Raw genomic sequence first — 17320 nt, 5'->3', positions numbered from 1 at the left:
GTCTGAACTCTAAGGAGTCCAGTGCTTAGGAGACTCTAGTCTTTAGAACTTGGAAGGGTAAGGGTTTCAGCTTAGTCTTGATCCTACATGCAGTTAAGGGGATGGTAAAGATTTTCGTTCTGTGAATATATGATTATTGGTTACTTCACTTGTGTCCTAATTTATTGATTCCTCGCTGTGCCCCAATAAGGTGTCAGCTCCATGAGAGCAGGGACCATGTCTCTCTTACGGACGATGTCCCCCTAAAGCCCAGAACACCTGGCCTGCAGAAAGAACTCAATAAATATCAGTTGGATGAAGGAGTCTCACTTCCCAAACGACCTTTAAGAAGAAACTGTATAAAGGTTTTTCTCATTGCACCATTCACATGTAGTATCAGCCCATGTCAATTAACCTCTTCTACAGCTCGGGGCCTTGACCCAGACTGTTGCTTCAGCCAGGTGCACCCTTTTCTGGTGCCTACCTTCTGATTTCAGTATAGATTCAGCTTTCTGAAAGCCTGCCTTTGACACTCTATCCAGGTCTGGGAGAAATTTCCTCTTCCCTCTCCTGGGTCACTGTCAGCTGAATGGCAATGGCGCCTTTATATCCGGCTCCCTCCTTCCCCAAGACATAGAAGCCGGCCCTCTAGTTCACCACTGGCACACAGAACATCCCAGTACATTTGTAAAAAAGCCACAGCTTGCGGCAAGCCAAAGGTAACGTCCCCTGCCACCATAGCAGAATTTGCACCCATCACTGCTTGAACACATTGACCCAAGGACAACTCCCATAAGTAATCACTACTGTCCAAACTCCAGTTAATGAAGACATAATATTTGTGATTCCAATGTGTGAGCGTTTGTTTTTTAATCATACCCTCTCTTCTGCCAAGTATCAACAAAGCATGCTTATAGCCCTAACCAGCATGGGCATTCTACAGAGATATGGCAGGCTCGGTTCCAGGGCACTGGAATAAAGTGAATATGGCAACAGAACGACTCAAATGACTTTTTCAGTTTCCCAGGGCTCACGCTAGTTTCCTAGCTAGTTTCCTAGCTCACGCTAGGCTGTAGTCTGTTAAGTGTGGAAGAGCATTATGGCTAAAAAGAACAAGGTCCATACCGTAATTGAGAAATACATTGTTACTAAAGATGCTAACCATCTTCTGAGCTTTCAGCAAGTCATGATCACTGATCACAGACCACTCTACAAAATATAATAATAATGAAAATGAAAATGAATTATTGGGAGAATTACCAAAATGTGACACAGAGACAGGAAGTGAGCAGATACTGTTGGAAACATGGCACCAAGGCACTTGCTGGATGCAGGGTTGCCACAAATCTTCAATCTGTAATATATGCGGTCTCTATAGAGTGCAATGAAAATAGGTATCCCTGGGACGCCTGAGTGGCTCAGTGGGTTAAAGCCTCTACCTTCTGCTCAGGTCATGATCACGGGGTCCTGGGATCAAGCCCCACATCAGGCTCTCTGCTCGGCAGGGAGCCTGCTTCCTCCTCTCTCTCTGCCTGCCTCTCTGCCTACCTGTGATCTCTGACTGTCAAATAAATAAATAAAATCTTAAAAAAAAGAAAAAGAAATTAGGTATCCCTGTACACACCCAGCCAGTAGGTGCGGAAAAAATGTAGATAAGGGTAAGGTAAGTAAATTCTCTCTCTCTCTCTCTCCCCCCCAGACCAGACGTGGAGAGGAAAAAGTGGCAAAGACATAAAATTCACCAAGAATTAGAGCCACCGGGTTCTATATCCTGCATCAAAGAAATACCAGAACCTTCTGGACACATCCAGAATGTACATCATATGAGGCCACAATCATGTAAAAAAAAAAAGGGGGGGGGCCCTGGGTGGCTCAGTGGGTTAAACCGCTGCCTTCGGCTCAGGTCTTGATCTCAGGGTCCTGGGATCGAGTCTCGCATAGGGCTCTCTGCTCAGTAGGGAGCCTGCTTCCCTCTCTCTCTCTCTCTGCCTGCCTCTCTGTCTACTTGTGATCTCTGTCTGTCAAATAAACAAATAAAATTTAAAAAAAAAAAAAAAAAAAAGCTCACCTACCATGGCAAGTTCTCATCCTGGATCTGTCACAATCTGCTGGGTGACCTTGGGCCCATCACCTTTAGGACACTTCCACTAGCAAAGTTCTGGGGCACATTAAGAAAAGAAGAAAGGCCAAAATAGACTTACCAATCCTGCGATGGGTTTTAGATGCTGGCACAGGACAAATGAATGTTTTGTGCACCATGGCAATATAAACTGGGCCATTAGTGTGACAGTTATGGGCTTTATGATAAACACTAAATTCCTAGTGTACATAAACAATACTGCCTGTGGGGGACTTGAGCTGCATGGTGAATGTGTGTTTCAGCCCAACAGCTGTGTCTGATACTGACTTTGGCACGTCATTTGGAGAGGTGTCAGAGGTCTACACTTAGAGATGCTTGAGTGTGTGGCCGGAGAGCCCATCTGTCCTATACAGACTCTCTGATTTCTGGCCTCTAAGAATTGAGGTGGTTGGACAAGCACTAGCTTCTAACCTGCTGTTTGGTATGGTTTTTAAAGCCACAGAATTTTCTGAAAGGAATCTTTCTCACCCCTGACATCTGAAACATTTGTAAAAAGAGCTTCCTTCCAGCCGGCCTTGCCTCCCACCACTCAGCTCTGTCCCTGCCAACCCCTGACTGCTTCTGGGACCCGTCCAAAGAATTCCAAGTTTCCCAGAATCACAGTATAAAAAGCAGTGGGCTGTTAACACCATACGTAAAAATCAACTCACAATGGACTGAAGACCTGAATGTAGGACTTGAATCCACAAAACTCCCAGAAGGAAACAGAAGCGGTAAGCTCCTGGACATTGGTCTTGGTGATGTTTTTTTGGATCTGACCCCAAAGGCAAGGAAAACAAAAGCAAAAAAACCAAACCAAACAAACAAAAGAAACACAACCAATTGGGACTATATTAAACTAAAAAGCTTCTGCACAGCAAAGAAAACCATCAACAAAATGAAAAGAAAACCTACAGAATGAGAATACATTTGCAAATGATATATCTGATAAGGAGTTGATATGCAAAATATATAAAGAACTCACACAGTTCAGTAACAAAAGAAACCCACAAAGAATCTGATTAAAAAATAAGCAGATGGGGGCGCCTGGGTGGCTCAGTGGGTTAAGCCGCTGCCTTCAGCTCAGGTCATGATCTCAGGGTCCTGGGATCGAGTCCCGCATCAGGCTCTCTGCTCAGTGGGGAGCCTGCTTCCTCCTCTCTCTCTGCCTGCCTCTCTGCCTACTTGTGATCTCTCTCTGTCAAATAAGTAAATAAAATCTTTTAAAAAAAAAAAAGGCAGATGAACAGAGATTTTTCCAAAGAAGACATCCAGATGGCCAGCAGACACATGAAAAGATGCTCAACATCACTCATCATCAAGGAAATGCAAATCAGAACCACAATGAGATACCACCTCACCCTGTCAGAATGGCTATCAGCAAAAAGATAAGAAAAAACATTGTTGGCAAGGATGTGGGAGAAAGGGAACCCTTGCACACTTTTGGTGGGAATGTAAATTGGTGCAGCCACTGTAGAAAAAACTGTGGAGTTTCCTCAAAAACTTGAAAATAGAACTACTTTATGATCTAGCAATTTCACTCCTGGGTATTGACACGAAGAAAACAAAAACACTAATTTGAAAACATACATGCACCCTTCTGTTCATTGCAGTGTTATCTACAACAGCCAAGACATGGAAACAACCCAAGTATACATCAATGGATGAGTGGGTAGAGAAGACATGATATAAATATTTATATATATAAATAAATACTACCGAGCCATAAGAAAGAATGAAAATCTTACCATTTGCAGCAACATGCATAGACCTAGAGGACTCATGCAACGTGAAATAAATCAGACAGAAAGAGACAAATCATGCAGGATTTCAAAACATGTGGAATTTAGAAAACAAAATGAAACAAACCCTAGACTCATGGATACAGACACCAGACTGGTGGTTGCTAGAGGGGAAAGGGCTTGTTGGGGGCCACATGGGTGAAGGGGATGAGGAATTACAAACCTGCTGTTATAAAACAAAGAAGTCATGCGGATGTAACTTACAGCATGGGGAATATAGTCTGTAACACTGTATTAACTTTGTCAGGCAACAGGTGGTAACTAGACTTACTGTGTTGATCATTTTGCAACAGATACAAATGTCAAATCACAATGCTGTCTACCTGAAACTCACTTATTATTGTACGTGAACCTTACCTCATTTTATGAAACTGACGCGCTACCTACTGCACTAACGAGGCACCTTGTACCTCGTTTTAAAAAGAAACCCAATGGACTGGGGCAAGGACTGACCAAGGTTCTTACCATGCAGATGGAAATATATTTATCTGATGACTCAGTGCATAGAGAGATATAGAGATAATTGAGATGAAAGTTTTACTAAAGGATGCTTCTCACGACAGGAGATACATTTTGTCTCTAGTCTGCTTTCTTCTACATCACTTTTTAAAAGCTGGTGGAAAACTACTTCACTGATTTTAAAACCCACTAAGTTGCCGCCCACAGTCTGTAGACATTGGCCTAAGGAATCCTCTGAGATCGCCTGGAGCACTGACAATTTATATGGCATTAATGAAGCTGTGATACTGTTGACCAAGAGAGATGACACCAGGTGACCCTGTCCCAAAGGTGAAGTTACCAACCTGGGTCTCCTGAGTAGCCAGCAAATTCTCTGCTCAGGCTTGTCATTGAAATACTCGCAGTCCAAGAGGCAAGACTCGGAGACGAGCAAGCTGAGTACGTTACTGATTTTCCTAGGGACCCACACTTGCCACCCCAGTGCCCAATCCTGGGGGGATTCAGGAGAAGAGGTGGTAAGGGGGAGTGGGAGCACTTGGCTGGGTTAAAAACCAACCAGCAAACAATCAGAGGAAACGAAGACTTCTCTTTCCCTCCTATACTCTTTGGATCACACCCATTGCACCGAGATGGCTAACCTCCTCCATTTCTAAGAGGCTCACTGAGAATCGATCTTTGCTTCAGACAGTAAACACAGCCCTTTCCCAAACACCATGGCGGTGCAGGGACATGGCCCCCTGAAGCCCCACTCAGTCCATAATCTGCATAGCATGCTAGGATTTTTGGTTGCTGGAGTGTTCTGACATAGCCACAGAAAGCTGGCTTCTTAAGAAGCTTCCAGCCATCAGAAGGCACAAATTCATGAGATTGACAGGTCAGAGCCAGTGCACTGTCACACAAGGGAAAATACACGTTATGACGATGAACCAGATATTAAACAGCAGCAGAGCAAGCAAGCAAACAACACATCTGCATTAAACACGGAACTATCAGCAGTGGTGGCCTGCATATCGTGATGGGTTCTTCCCAGGTTTTCTACATCGAGCAGGTACTGCCTTTGTAATCGGGGGTGAAAACATTAAACACCCGCCCATGCCCAGGTGCATTGTCAAGTATGCTTAGAAGAACAGCAGACAAGGTTGGTTAATCACTAGCTTACTCCCTGGCATTCATACCAGTCTGAACAGACAGGATCTGAAAATGTCAGGATATATATGCCTTGACGTGCACCCCTCGTCTTCCGGGTCCTTCAGCACCTGCCAGGAGGTGCGTGGAGAGAAAGAGGTTCTGAGGGGCTCTCCTCTGGTTTTATTGTTTTGGTTAATTTTCAAGAACCACCCCTGAAATCAGAAAATGGGGTCTAGTCCTAGCTCTGAACTCAGACGAGTGCTTTCCCTTCCCTGAGCCTCGGTTTCCCCATTTGTAAAATAAGCAGATTAGATATTTTGATGGCTAAGTTTCCCTTTGGTTCTGAAACTCGAAGAGCTGAAAAGACCAGCATTCAGGTTTTAAGGGCTGCTAGGTCAGATAAATCTAGGGCAAGAGAGAATAAGAGACTGTTGGCAGCTTAGCCCAAGTAAACAACACTGGATAGAAGGCAGGGCCAACCAGCCTCAGGAGATAAGGGTTGGGGCGGAGGGGAGGGAGGAGTCAAGAATCAGTCGGAGGCCGCAGCTAGTGGGGGAGAGCTCCACAGAGACTCTCAGGGGGCTGCCTCTGGCTAGTGCCCTGGGCAGTCTGGTGTGAAGCAGGGAAAACCTGTTTCTTTGGGGAGCCACAGCTCCCCGGAGAGGCAGCCGGTGTACCAAGGGCTCAATCCAAGGGGAGAAGAACAAAAATGTTGCCAGGCTTAAGCTGGGCCACCTGTCCAGGCTGGGGAGGAACAAGACTCTATGAAGCAGCCAGCAGGGCAGAGATCCTGAGAAACCACCAAACCTGTACTAAACTGGGTTCTAAAACGAGTTCCTGACCTGAATGTGGCCAGATCTCCTGGGAGAATGCAGAGTAGTCGGGGCCCGGGGGGTGGGGGGAGGGCAGTCCCAGTTCTGCTGCTGACTTGCTGTGTGCTCTTCCCCTATCTGAGTTTTATTTGTCAAATGAGAGTGGTCCCTTCCACCCAAGACATTCTGGGGTCCTCCTGTGGCTGGTCCTCCTTCCAAGCAAAGGGAGACTTCCGACACGGAGAATAGTCTTAGAGAGCTATTAGTCGCAAGAAAGGCCCATCCAAGCTTCCGAACAAAGTGAAAGCAAAAGCCAGGAGCCAGAAGCAGACCCCTTGCCACATCCCCAACAGAAGACATCTGAGCTTCTGGAACCTTCCCAGCACTTCAGACTCTGCTCAGTCCCTCGAATTCCACCTTAATTTGGAATGGGGAAAAGAGAAGCCCAGAGCCAAGGCCCTTCTTCCAGCCCTAGGGTCCTAGAGGGGTTTACTGCCAGCTCCATGGAGGAAGAGAACATTTACCAGAACGGTGACCTAGGAAAACAGGAGCCCTAAATGAGGCAGGTTGCCCAGGAGATGGGCTGCTGGCTCTGTGTCCAGTTTTGCCATTCCTCACACAGAAACTCCTAGGTTGTGTGCCTTCTGGAGTCAGGGAGCAGGAAAGCCAGAGCTGGAGGGGCTTGGGCCCTGCCAAGTTCCCAGACATTTGCCCGCACTCTCTGTCGGAAGACAGGCTGGCAGTTTGGGCCTCACACCAAATCCACAAACCTCACCCTTGAGCAGTGGTCACGTGTGAAGACCACATGGTAATCTCTGCCTCCTGCGCGGGGCCCCACTCCAGCCTGCCCCCGCCATTTCATTCCCACTGCCTCCGGCCCGCCGACCAGCCTCCTCTCTCCCAGCAGCCTTTCCCAAAGTCTCATCTGACATCCACATAGACAGAATTATCTTCCTCACATACCAACAGGATCAAATGACTCCCCTCCTTAAAGAACTTGAATGGAATCTGTGTCTTTGTCTTTCTTGTCCAATGATCCATCCTGAGCACCTAGAACACAGCCGGGCCCTTGGAAGGCACTCAGTCAACATCTGTTGAATGGCTCCCAGACATCCACATGATAAAGCCCCACGTGACCAGCCCCCATTTCAGACCCTCCATTCCCTTTACTTTCCCCACCTTCCCACAAACCCATCTGCCACTGCCTGAGCGCACTCCCTGCCAGGCCCACCATACTCTGGGTGTGTACCTTTGTACCTCCGTGCCTTTGCTTGGGCTGTTCTATCAGCCAAGACACCCTTCCTCCCCCTCCACGAGGGGCTCCAATACACTGCTGCATATTCCAACATCCTTTTCCTTGCGGGACCTCTTGGCGCACCTCAGCCCGAGTTATCTTCTCTCTCCTGTTCTCCCCTAAGCCCTGTAACAGAGCTTCCTGCTAGGCGTGAAGGTCCCACCAAGAAGATTATCACTCCCATCCTACAGAGGAAGAAATTGGAGGCTCAGTGAGGCGGGTCACGAAGCCAGCCAGTGCTGGGGCGTGACTGTATCACCACCTCCGAGCAACGCTTGTCATATACCATGCAAGAGGCTGAGAGCTCTTGAGGTCCCCAAGGCCCTGTATCCCTGGGGCAGGCCTGGCCCTGCTTGATGCCCAGGAGGCCCTATCAGCCAACCACCCCCCAGAACAGATGCGCCACCAGCCTCCTCCCCTCCCTCTCTTCTGCCTTTTGTCCCAGTCTGGGCAGTACCTCTGGCAAGCTGCGGAGGGAAGCATGTGGAGGAAAAGGGGCTCCTTCCCAATTCCATTCATTCCTATTAACTTAGGACAAGATCCTTGTGTGACAAATCTCCAAAGTGTGAAAGCCGCTCACAGGTCCCAGAGGCGATCTTCCACTAGAGAAGCCATACTCGAAGACCACCACCACGTCGATCAAAAGCCAAAAGCCAGCACCAGAGGGAAACCCCTCACCAGCCGCTCGGGCTCCGACTCCGCCCCCGCTGCTCCGGCCCCGCCCACCCAGGCTCCGCCAGCTACGCTCCAGCGGTGCGGGGGTTCCCGGCTTCCCGACCACCCGCACTGCTAGCCGGGATCTGGCCCGGGCCACACAAGCTGCTACCGGCCAGGGAGGGCCCAGACAGGGCTGGGGAACCGTACGGACATCCAGGTTTCCTGTTTCCCCCACGCCCTGGTTAGGAAAACTTACTTTCTGTAAGTGACCATCCCTTGCAATTTGGCACTCCCAGGCCACACGCCTCCCATGGGGACGCAGACAGGAGATCTGAAACGGATTTCAAACTCTGGCTATGGGCTCGGCTCGAGCGCCCCGCCTCATCCCAGGAGGTTATCACGCCTGTTTCACAGGGAAGAAACTGTGTCTCCCTACTTTGCTCACGCCCGATTTCCTACCGTTTTTTGTTTGTTTTCTTTTTGCCTCTGGCACGTTAAACATACACTCGAATCTAAATTCCCCAAAGCCTCGGTTTCCAGAAAAGAGTTAGGGTTGGGGGACGAGGGATCGACTGGGCAGCGCCAAGGTGGTTTCCGGGGACTTACTGGAAGTTCTGCTCCAGGCACCGGTGGAAGGTGCCTCTCGGTAGAGGCCAAGGGTTCGAAACCCGCCTGGCGAATGGCACCTGACCTCGCCAACAGAGGGCCCCGGAGGCTGGCTGCCTTCCCCGCGCCGAGGTCAGCGCGCTGCCGGGGACGCGGGGTGTCCCGCACTGGCGGGGCGCGGCTCCAGTGGGTGCGGGTTCAGAGTCCTCCCGGCGGCGGACCCGGGACAGGAAGCTCCCAGACGGGCGGACAAACAGACCCCGACAGCCCTCGACTCCCTCCCCGGCCCTGCCAACAGTCCGCGGGACGGAGGGCGCGGCGGCGCAGACTCACCCGGGCGGCTGCGGGTCCAGCTCCGTCACGGTCGGGCGGCCGGGGACCGGGGACTCCACGACCCGGTACCCCCACCCCCACCCTGGGCTTCCTCCTTCGGGGCGCTGTGATCGCAGGGCCGGAGGTTCGGGGTGGGGGTCTCGGTCGAGGGAGGCGGCGGCGGAGAAGGCTCACCGCCCGCTCCGGGACGGGGATGGGGACGCAGGAAGCTCTGGCTCCGAGCGCCGGCGTGCAGGAGGGAGGAACCGCGAGAGACAGAGGGCGGCGCCGGCCAGGAGCGGCCTCCAGCCCGGAGAGGCGCCGCCCACCAGTCGACCCTCCCTCGGCGAACTCAGCGCCACCCCCAGGACTGGGGCGCGGACCCGAGCTGCGGACGGAAGGCACCCGCTCTCTCTTGTCGGATTAGCGGGTGGGGGGATGCTGGGCCCTCGCCCGACCCCCGCCACTCCGAGTTGGCTAAGCAGGGATGGGGGGATGGAACAGAGCCGAGACATCCCCACCCCCGGGCCGCGGAGTTGGATGTGGCGGTGGAATGGGGGACGGCGACTCGGCCCAGGAGTCCAGGTTATTTAAATGTTAAGTTGAGCTGGGAGACCGTCCCTCCCTCCCCATACCGCACTCTCTACTCAGGCGCGAGCGTGCAGGTACAACACTGCGGACACAGCTGCCGCGCCTTTACCTGGCCGGGCGCTCACCTGGCGGAGCGGTGCGCCGGCCTCTCACCCCACTTCCTGGGGAGGCCACCGCCTCCCCCCTCACCCTTGGGCGCGTTCGCGGCGCTGGGACCCGCCTGCACCGCCCAGGGCTGGTGGTTTGCGAGGTGACTGATGGGTGGAGGTAGGAAAGGAGGAAGCAGGTTTTTTTTTTTTTAAAGCGAGTCTGCTCCTGCCCTCGGCCGGGTGCCCCACCCCCACCCCTCGGTCCCTCCCGGGTCCCCTGAGCGCCCCCTGCGGATTCCCGGTCGTACCGCCCGGGTGGAGCCCATCTCTGGGGGCCCGCGCCTGCATGCATCGGGATGCGGATGCCCGGTCCAGAGAATCCTGCCTACTGGGTGCTTTCATTCCCAGCTTTCCGGAGAACTTTCCCAAAGAAACTCCGGCTGTCGTCGTCCTGACCGCCAGGTTGCGGAGGGGTGGCCCACCTCTGCTTAGAGCCCCAGAACTACTGCCTGAGGCCTGGCTCTGGGGAGGGTAAAGCCGAACTGGTGAGGGTGCCTCTCATCGACAGCGGCTCTACCAGTGCCCCCCACCCCGGAGTTTTGCCCTGGAACCATGCCTCTCTGGCGCCCAAACGAATCTGATCTCTGCCAGACCACAGAAAACCTGAATTCTAAACCTAGAGGGAAAAATAGCCCGCAGCCTCCCCCAATCTTAGATTGTTTTGAGTTCCAAGAGAGGCCGGGTCAGGGATCCCCTTCTCCACCGCGCCCCCCCCCGCCCCCCCGCCACGCCCCCCTGCTGTTCTTTGAAGTTCAAATCCTGAGAAACGCCAATAGGCGGCTGGCCGGGTGTCAGAGAATCCAGCTGAGGACAGAAGGCGCCTCCTACTGGGAATCTGCTGTGTCCAGGACAGAAATTAGACACCTTGGTGAGACCGCAGTCAAGTTCACTGCTGAACTGCCAAGTTCATGGGTACACATCATCCGAAGGTATGTATACCCATGTCATCCCACGTGGGTGTTTCCTCCCACTGTTGCTTTTTAACTTGGTGTCCACAAATAGGCAAATTTGGGGCTGACCTGTGATTTGGGGATGAGGAAAGCATTGAGGGAAACAGGGATGAGTCTTCATGAATATAACAATAACAGCTTCTTCCTCACATCCTGGCAATGGACCCATCATCAGGTTGCTACTCACTTCCCAGCCCATTGAATCCTTATAAAACAAAAACCCCAGGGATGTTCTTTGGCTACACCCACTTAATAGAAGAGAAAGCTGAGGCTTCGGGAAGTGAGGTCATCATTTGCCCAAGGTCATACAGCTGGGAAGTATCAGCAATTAGACGCCAGTTGGTTGGCTCCAGGGCCTGTGCTGTCCCATCTTTGGAAGAATTCCTTGTCACTTTGCATCTACTCTCTCCCCTGAGACAACGTTCCCTGCTTCTCCCTCTCTTTCAGGAAGGGAAGTCACTTTTATCTCACTCTACACAGTGACATAATTCTTTACAAGTCTGCCTCCTGCTCTCCTTGAGGTTAGGGACCCCTTCTCCTGGCTCCCTGCAGGTGCTTCATAAATACTTGTTGGTTAAATGAAAGCCCCAAAGAGTAACATTATCTTATTGAAGGGGGAGAACTGTTTGGCAGGCAGGTGGCTACACAAGTTCACGTTGGAGAGCTGTGTGTATTCCATCACAAAGTTTAGACACCGAATTTGGGAACCTTCCAGTCTCTAAATGGTTGATGAGAAACAGTCATGGAGCTCTCAGATAAGACCCAGAATCTGGCTTTCCTTTCACTCTGCAAGACCAACTTCAGAGAGGCCCGGACTGGGGATAATCATTTCAGACAGCGGCTCTAGCTCCCACCTGGAGGCAAAGAGCTTCAGTACTTTTCCATGCCAAGATCCAACTCCAGATCCACCCTGCTCTGCCACAAGCCTAACTGGGCAGGTCTCATCTATCTCAGCAAATCATCTTCAGAGTGTTCCCTTTAGGCAGGCTCACCCTGGCTAATCTGGGAAGAGGCTGGAGAAATTCCCATCCGAAGTGGAGCCACAGGCAAAACTAGAAACGGACGGGGCCGTGCGTTTCTCTCTCTCCCTCTACCATGATATGTTTCTCTGATTCTTCCCTGGTTCTCTAAGTCCTATTGAAGAGCCTGACTTCATTTAATGGCCAACTTCTCTGTCAGCTCACAAGGGCCCGAGATGTGTCTGTGTCCTTGGGGAAAGAGCCAAAGAAGTAAATCTCAAATGGTGGAATTTCTGTTACCTGTTACTATAAGAGGCAGCAGGGGAGATGACAGTTCCCATTTACTGAGCATGGTGTTTCAAGAGCTCTGTAAACTTTGGATTATCTTGTTTAATCTTCCCAACAGCCTTGGAAGGACAATTCTATGATTTCAGTGTTTCAGGTCGGGCTAGCTGAGACTCAGAGAAATTACACACTTCCATCTGCCAGAAGACGGTAGGGCCAGGATTTGACCTGACGTATGTGCTTGCTCTTAACCACTATGCCAGGAACTGCACGAGATAGGCAGAACAATGGCTGCCGAAAGATGTTCATCTTCTAATCCCCAGACCTGGTGAAGGTGTTACGTGACATGGTAAAAGGGACTTTGAAGATGCATTTCAGGGAAGGCCCTTGGGATGGGGCAGTCATCCTGAATCATCGTGGACGATCCAGCATACTTCTAAGAGGGAGGCAGGAGGGTCAAAGTTATGATGGTGGAAGCAGAGGGCAGAGTGATGTGGTTCCTGGAAGGGGCCACGAGCCGAGCATCGGGGGGGAGCCCCTAGAACCTGGAAAAGGTCACTGATGGATTCTCCCCTAAGCCTTCCAGAAGGAGCATAGCTTTGCTGACTCCTCAGTTTAAGCCTCCTGAGACAGAGACTGGTTGGACTTCTGACCTCTAGAACTGTAAGCTGATGAATCTGCATTGTTCTAAGCCCTGAAGTTTATGGTCATTGGTCCCAGGAGCTCTAGGAAACCCGCAGGGCTGGCAAATTCAGCCTGTAGACAGATGTTTGCGTCACCTACCTCCTCAGCTAAGCGTCCACCCTACGTCTCTTCTCTGAGAGTCACCGTGATACAGCCTGCGCCATGGGTTTAGAAAGAAGGCAGGATTTCTTCAGTCTCTCCTTTCTGAGTCCTCCGCTGCTTATGAGCTGTGTGACCCCGGATAGATGTCTCATCCTCTCTGAGCCAGAGTCAGGTGAGACAGGATGTGGCTGCGGGCCTTGTCAATGGCCCAGTGTCGTCTGAGCATGGGTCACTTGGCACATTAGCCTGATCGTTTCTGGGGGTCTGGGTTCTAAGAGGTGAGGATGTTGCTCTGAGCCTTCTGGCAAACATTTCTATTCGCACTGGCTGAGTAACTAAGTAACTAAGTAACTAACTGGAAGTATTAGACAGTCTCTGCTTGGTGACCGACCTCGGTCTCTCAGGAAGTGAAGCTGGAAACTGACTGGGAGGAACAGGTCACCATGTGGAACTCACACAGGTGCCCAGGAGCATGTGTTCAAGGATTTTCACTGTTAATTATTTAGAACGGGGAAAATGCTGAACGCCGCCGGCAGAAGTTAGGTAAGTCATGGTGCAGGCTTGTGCAGGGAGGCTATGTGGTCACAAAAAAAGAGATAGAGCAGACAGGGAAGAAGAACCAAGATGTATCATGAATTGAGAAAGGCAAAGAGTGGGTATTATGATGCCACACAAGTGTTTGTTTTTTTTCAGACATAGATACACGTGTATTTGCTTGTGCATAGACAGTGAAAGTGAGGGGTGCCTGGGTGGCTCAGTGGGTTAAAGCCTCTGCCTTCGGCTCAGGTCATGATCTCAGGGTTCTGGGATCGAGCCCCTCATCGGGCTCTCTGCTCAGCAGGGAGCCTGCTTTCCCCCCCCCCCCAACTCTGCCTGCCTTTCTGCCCACTTGTGATCTCTGTCTATCAAATAAATAAATAAAATCTTTGAAAAAATATTAAAAAAAAAAGAAAGAAATCAGAAAGCAGTGTGCGTATGTGCAAAGAAAAAAAAAAAAAGGAGACCAGAAGCCATGGGTATTGTCCCCCCAGGAGCACACCCTCCCTTGCCACCTGTGTCTTCCCCCATCTGCCACTCTTTGGCTCTGTCCTGAGTAGGTGACCCCTTCTTCCCACTCGCTCTTGGACGAGGGCTCCTTTCTCAACCCTTGAGAAGCTGAGCAATGTCTCCACGGGGTGACTCTTGCCCAAGTCAGCAGGAATCACATCCGTACGTGCTTGTACCATGTCCCTCATCTGGAGGAGTTCCCATTAGTCACCGGGAAGGGCTATGCCCACATGCAGGTTTCACGCGTGACAGACCGGCCCAACCTCTTGGAAGGTTACATCAGGTCTGGGTGGCAGAGAAGTTGTGTTCATACACTGCAAAGTGAAACCAGGTAGTTTTGGACTGTTGGTTTAAATGAAACCATTTTGATCCAATTTCCCAAAAAATGCTTCAGAAACGGTATCTCTACCCCAGTTACCATTGTAACTGGGCCCGTGTAGATGAGTCAGGCAGCCCAGAATGGAGCTAGTGAGGACCTCCTGACTTTAGGGTACGGTTTTTGAGGCCTCTGAGCTCAGAGTACCAGCAAGTGTCTCTGCTCATCGCCCCTGTTCTTCGGTGTCTCATCCCCTAGAACCTTCCTCTATGTCCCATCTGTATTCATTCAGGTGCTTCCTAACTGGTGTCCTGCTTCCAGGCTGACCCCTGGAACACATTCTCCATGCCACACAGTCAGCGTTGTGACACAGAGACCTGAGCCACGGTTCCCTGGGGACCGCAGCATTGAGTCTGACACAGGACTTCGTGACCGGGTGGGACCCTCTGATGTGCCCAGCCTTGTTACTCATGGCTCCTTCAGGCTCCAGGCCCTGTCACTCTTCCGTGGTCCCTTTTCCATCAGGGATCAAACGTTTCCCAGAAGCTCCCCGTAAACTTCCTTGATAGCTCCCTTGTTGGAACTGGGTCACATGCTCATTCCAAAACCCATGACCAAAACCCGTGACTGGTATAGACCCTCAGGAGTCCCTGGGGTTGGCACAGATATCCGAATCAGATGGAGGCTCTGCCAATAGGAGGAAGAGGCTGGTGCACCCAGCAGGCACCTAGAGGCTCCGCCGCGACCCCCGGTGCAAGGAGCCCGCCGGGTTCCACTGAGGCAGGAAGCAGGCTGCAGAGAGAACGCAAGAGGGAAGCTCCCTGGTTTGCTGTCCTCCTTCCTTCCTTCTTAGTCCTGAGCAGCATTCCTGTTTTTCCAATGAGTTTCCTTTCTTACTTAAACTAGTTTGGTAGGTTTCCATTTCTTGCAGTGAAAGGCTCTTGAGAGAAACCCTCTGAGGCTCTTGCCAGCGGCTGGGAGAAGTGCCAGAGGCCGGGCATAGGCATCCTGATTCTCTCCTGGTGAAGCGACTGCATTGAAACCCCCAGCAGCAAACACCGGGGCCCCATGTGACTTGGATTCCAGGAAACCCATTCACTTCCAGGCTAGGTGGGTGACAATAACAGCAGTCAGCCCTCCGACCTCGCTGACTACGTGCTGGACAGTCTTCTACACGGTTTACAATTTCTGTTTTATTAATCACCCTCATAACCACTGGGAGGAGGAGTTACACTCCCCTTTTACAGGCGAGGAAACTGAGCCCCAGAGAGGTTAAGTGACTTGATCAAGCTCACTTGGCCGGTGGGTGGTGAATGTGGCTGGGAACCCAGGCTGACGCGGTCTGGGCACACACACGCTCCTCTACCCTAGCTCTCCTGCTAGTGCGGCTTGCGATGCTCTTAGGGACTTCTGATCCAGGTTTGGAGGATGGGAGATGAACCTGGGGACTGACGTTCAGCTTCTCCTGGATGGGAAGGGCCCAAAGAAGGAGCATGAATGATGGTGTCTTCCGTTCATTCCGCACACACTGTTGGGGTGAACTAATACTTCATGATAGTGATGAAAGGTGTTTTTTTTGTTGTTTTTTTTTCCCCCCTTTCCCTTCTGCTCTTTCAGCCGGTGGATCTTCTTATTTCGGGGGTTAACCAGATTCAGCAGAAAAGCAGAGATAACGTTTTTGACTTTGAAGAATCAAGACTTTGGGGTTGTAAGAACCTGAGCTCTGAGTTTCAAAAGTGGGAGCCCCGGGCATGAAATTTATGTCATTAACAAAAGGTTGGGGGCTAAGCAAGATCCAACAACCACTTGGCCAGACCTAGTTACCATCAGGTATCTCTGAGCAGGGGGTCCCTGCAGAGGGGAAGAGGAGAGGGGAAAGAGGTACAATGATGTGGATCTCCAGAGAGGTGAGTGGTGGCCAAAGCAATGGCCCTGTGCCAGTCTGAGAGTGGGTGTGGGAAGGGGGGAGCCCCAGAGAGTGTCTGCCCCCCACCCAGGATGGTACGGGAGGGGATGGTCGCATGGAGGGGTGACAGCCCTGCAGCAATTTGCCCGACATGCCAATGTCCCCTGTATGCCTCAGAGGAGGGCAGAAGAAGCTGAGAGAAGAAAGAGGGAGAAGCTGGGCAAAGAGAGGGCGTCCAGGAGGCGAGGAGGGCATGTCTGCCATCCGGAAGACAGAAATGAGGCCATGTCGGCAGGTGCCAGAGAAGACCAGATTGCTGCTGGCCCCTGCCCAGGTCTTGGCACTTTGTGAACTCCCTTCACCCTGCCCGCCCCCCCCCCCCCCCCGCCTAAAAAAAGGAAGAAAGAGGAAAGAAAGAAAGACAGACACAACCCAGAAAAAGCGGTAGGGAGACCCTGATTAATCGAGATTTTTTTCTTCCACCCAGCAAAATGGGGACTTGAAATAGAAATGAAGCCTAGTTCTAAGAACTGAGGTTACGTTTCTTGCATACTCTACAATGTGGATGGAGCATCCTGCCTGCTTCCTGGCTGTTTCTAAAAAGGCTTTGCACGTTCAGCTCTGCTCTCCTGTATGTTTCTGCATGAAGGAGGTTAATAAGGTTCTTCAAGAGAAGCAGAGGAAGAGAACATGGAGCAGAGGAGCAATGCTCCCGCATGCTCTGCGTCTTCTTCCAGGCAGCCTGCCAGGCTCTGTCTTCTACCATCCCAGCTCCCCCTGTGCCCTCATCCCCTGCAGAAAAGCCGTCCAGTATTGATATAGTGGAGGTGACAGTGCTTTGTACTTGCTTCATACTGACCCTCTATCAGCCAGCCCCCGACCAACAAGGTGCTACCTTCCCCGTACTGGTCATGCAAATAATTGTGTCTCCTGGGGTGGAAGTTCTATATTACACTGTGCTGTCTGGGGAGTTTCTGTCTTTGTCCTTGACCCTTAGGCCACTTTACATCAGAGTTTTACAACCTTGGCACTAGTGACATCTGGATGGGATAAGTCTTTGTCGTGGGGGCTGCCCTGAGCACCATAGGATGGTTCGCAGCTTCCCTCAACCTCTACTTACTAGATGCCAGTAGCAACACCCCCTCAAGCGCTGACAACCAAAA

At 51.3% G+C, this 17320-nt stretch overlaps 1 protein-coding gene and 1 long non-coding RNA gene across 4 annotated transcripts in view; one reads left to right on the top strand and one right to left on the bottom strand.

The window, feature by feature from the left end:
* Nucleotides 1-9425, bottom strand: part of TMEM51 (transmembrane protein 51) — a 56470-nt gene extending 47045 nt beyond the window's left edge. For 2 of the 3 annotated variants that reach the window (XM_044237215.1, XM_044237217.1), the window contains exon 1: nt 9190-9425. The gene's annotated coding sequence lies outside the window, so the exon portion shown is untranslated. Of the gene's footprint in view, nt 1-7262; nt 7590-9189 lie in introns of those variants that run through there. The other variant, XM_044237216.1, reaches the window with a different exon arrangement.
* Nucleotides 9426-13268: 3843 nt separating this feature from the next.
* LOC122898576 lies at nt 13269-16525 on the top strand. The gene is made up of 3 exons (XR_006383009.1): nt 13269-13431; nt 15183-15361; nt 15869-16525. It is a non-coding gene; the product is annotated as an uncharacterized LOC122898576 (long non-coding RNA).
* Nucleotides 16526-17320: the final 795 nt, after the last annotated feature.

The sequence above is a fragment of the Neovison vison genome, chromosome 2 (genome assembly GCF_020171115.1).
Source record: "Neovison vison isolate M4711 chromosome 2, ASM_NN_V1, whole genome shotgun sequence".
Classification (NCBI taxonomy): domain Eukaryota; kingdom Metazoa; phylum Chordata; class Mammalia; order Carnivora; family Mustelidae; genus Neogale; species Neogale vison.
Note: the sequence above shows the minus strand (reverse complement) of the source record. Positions and strands in the feature narration are given on the sequence as shown.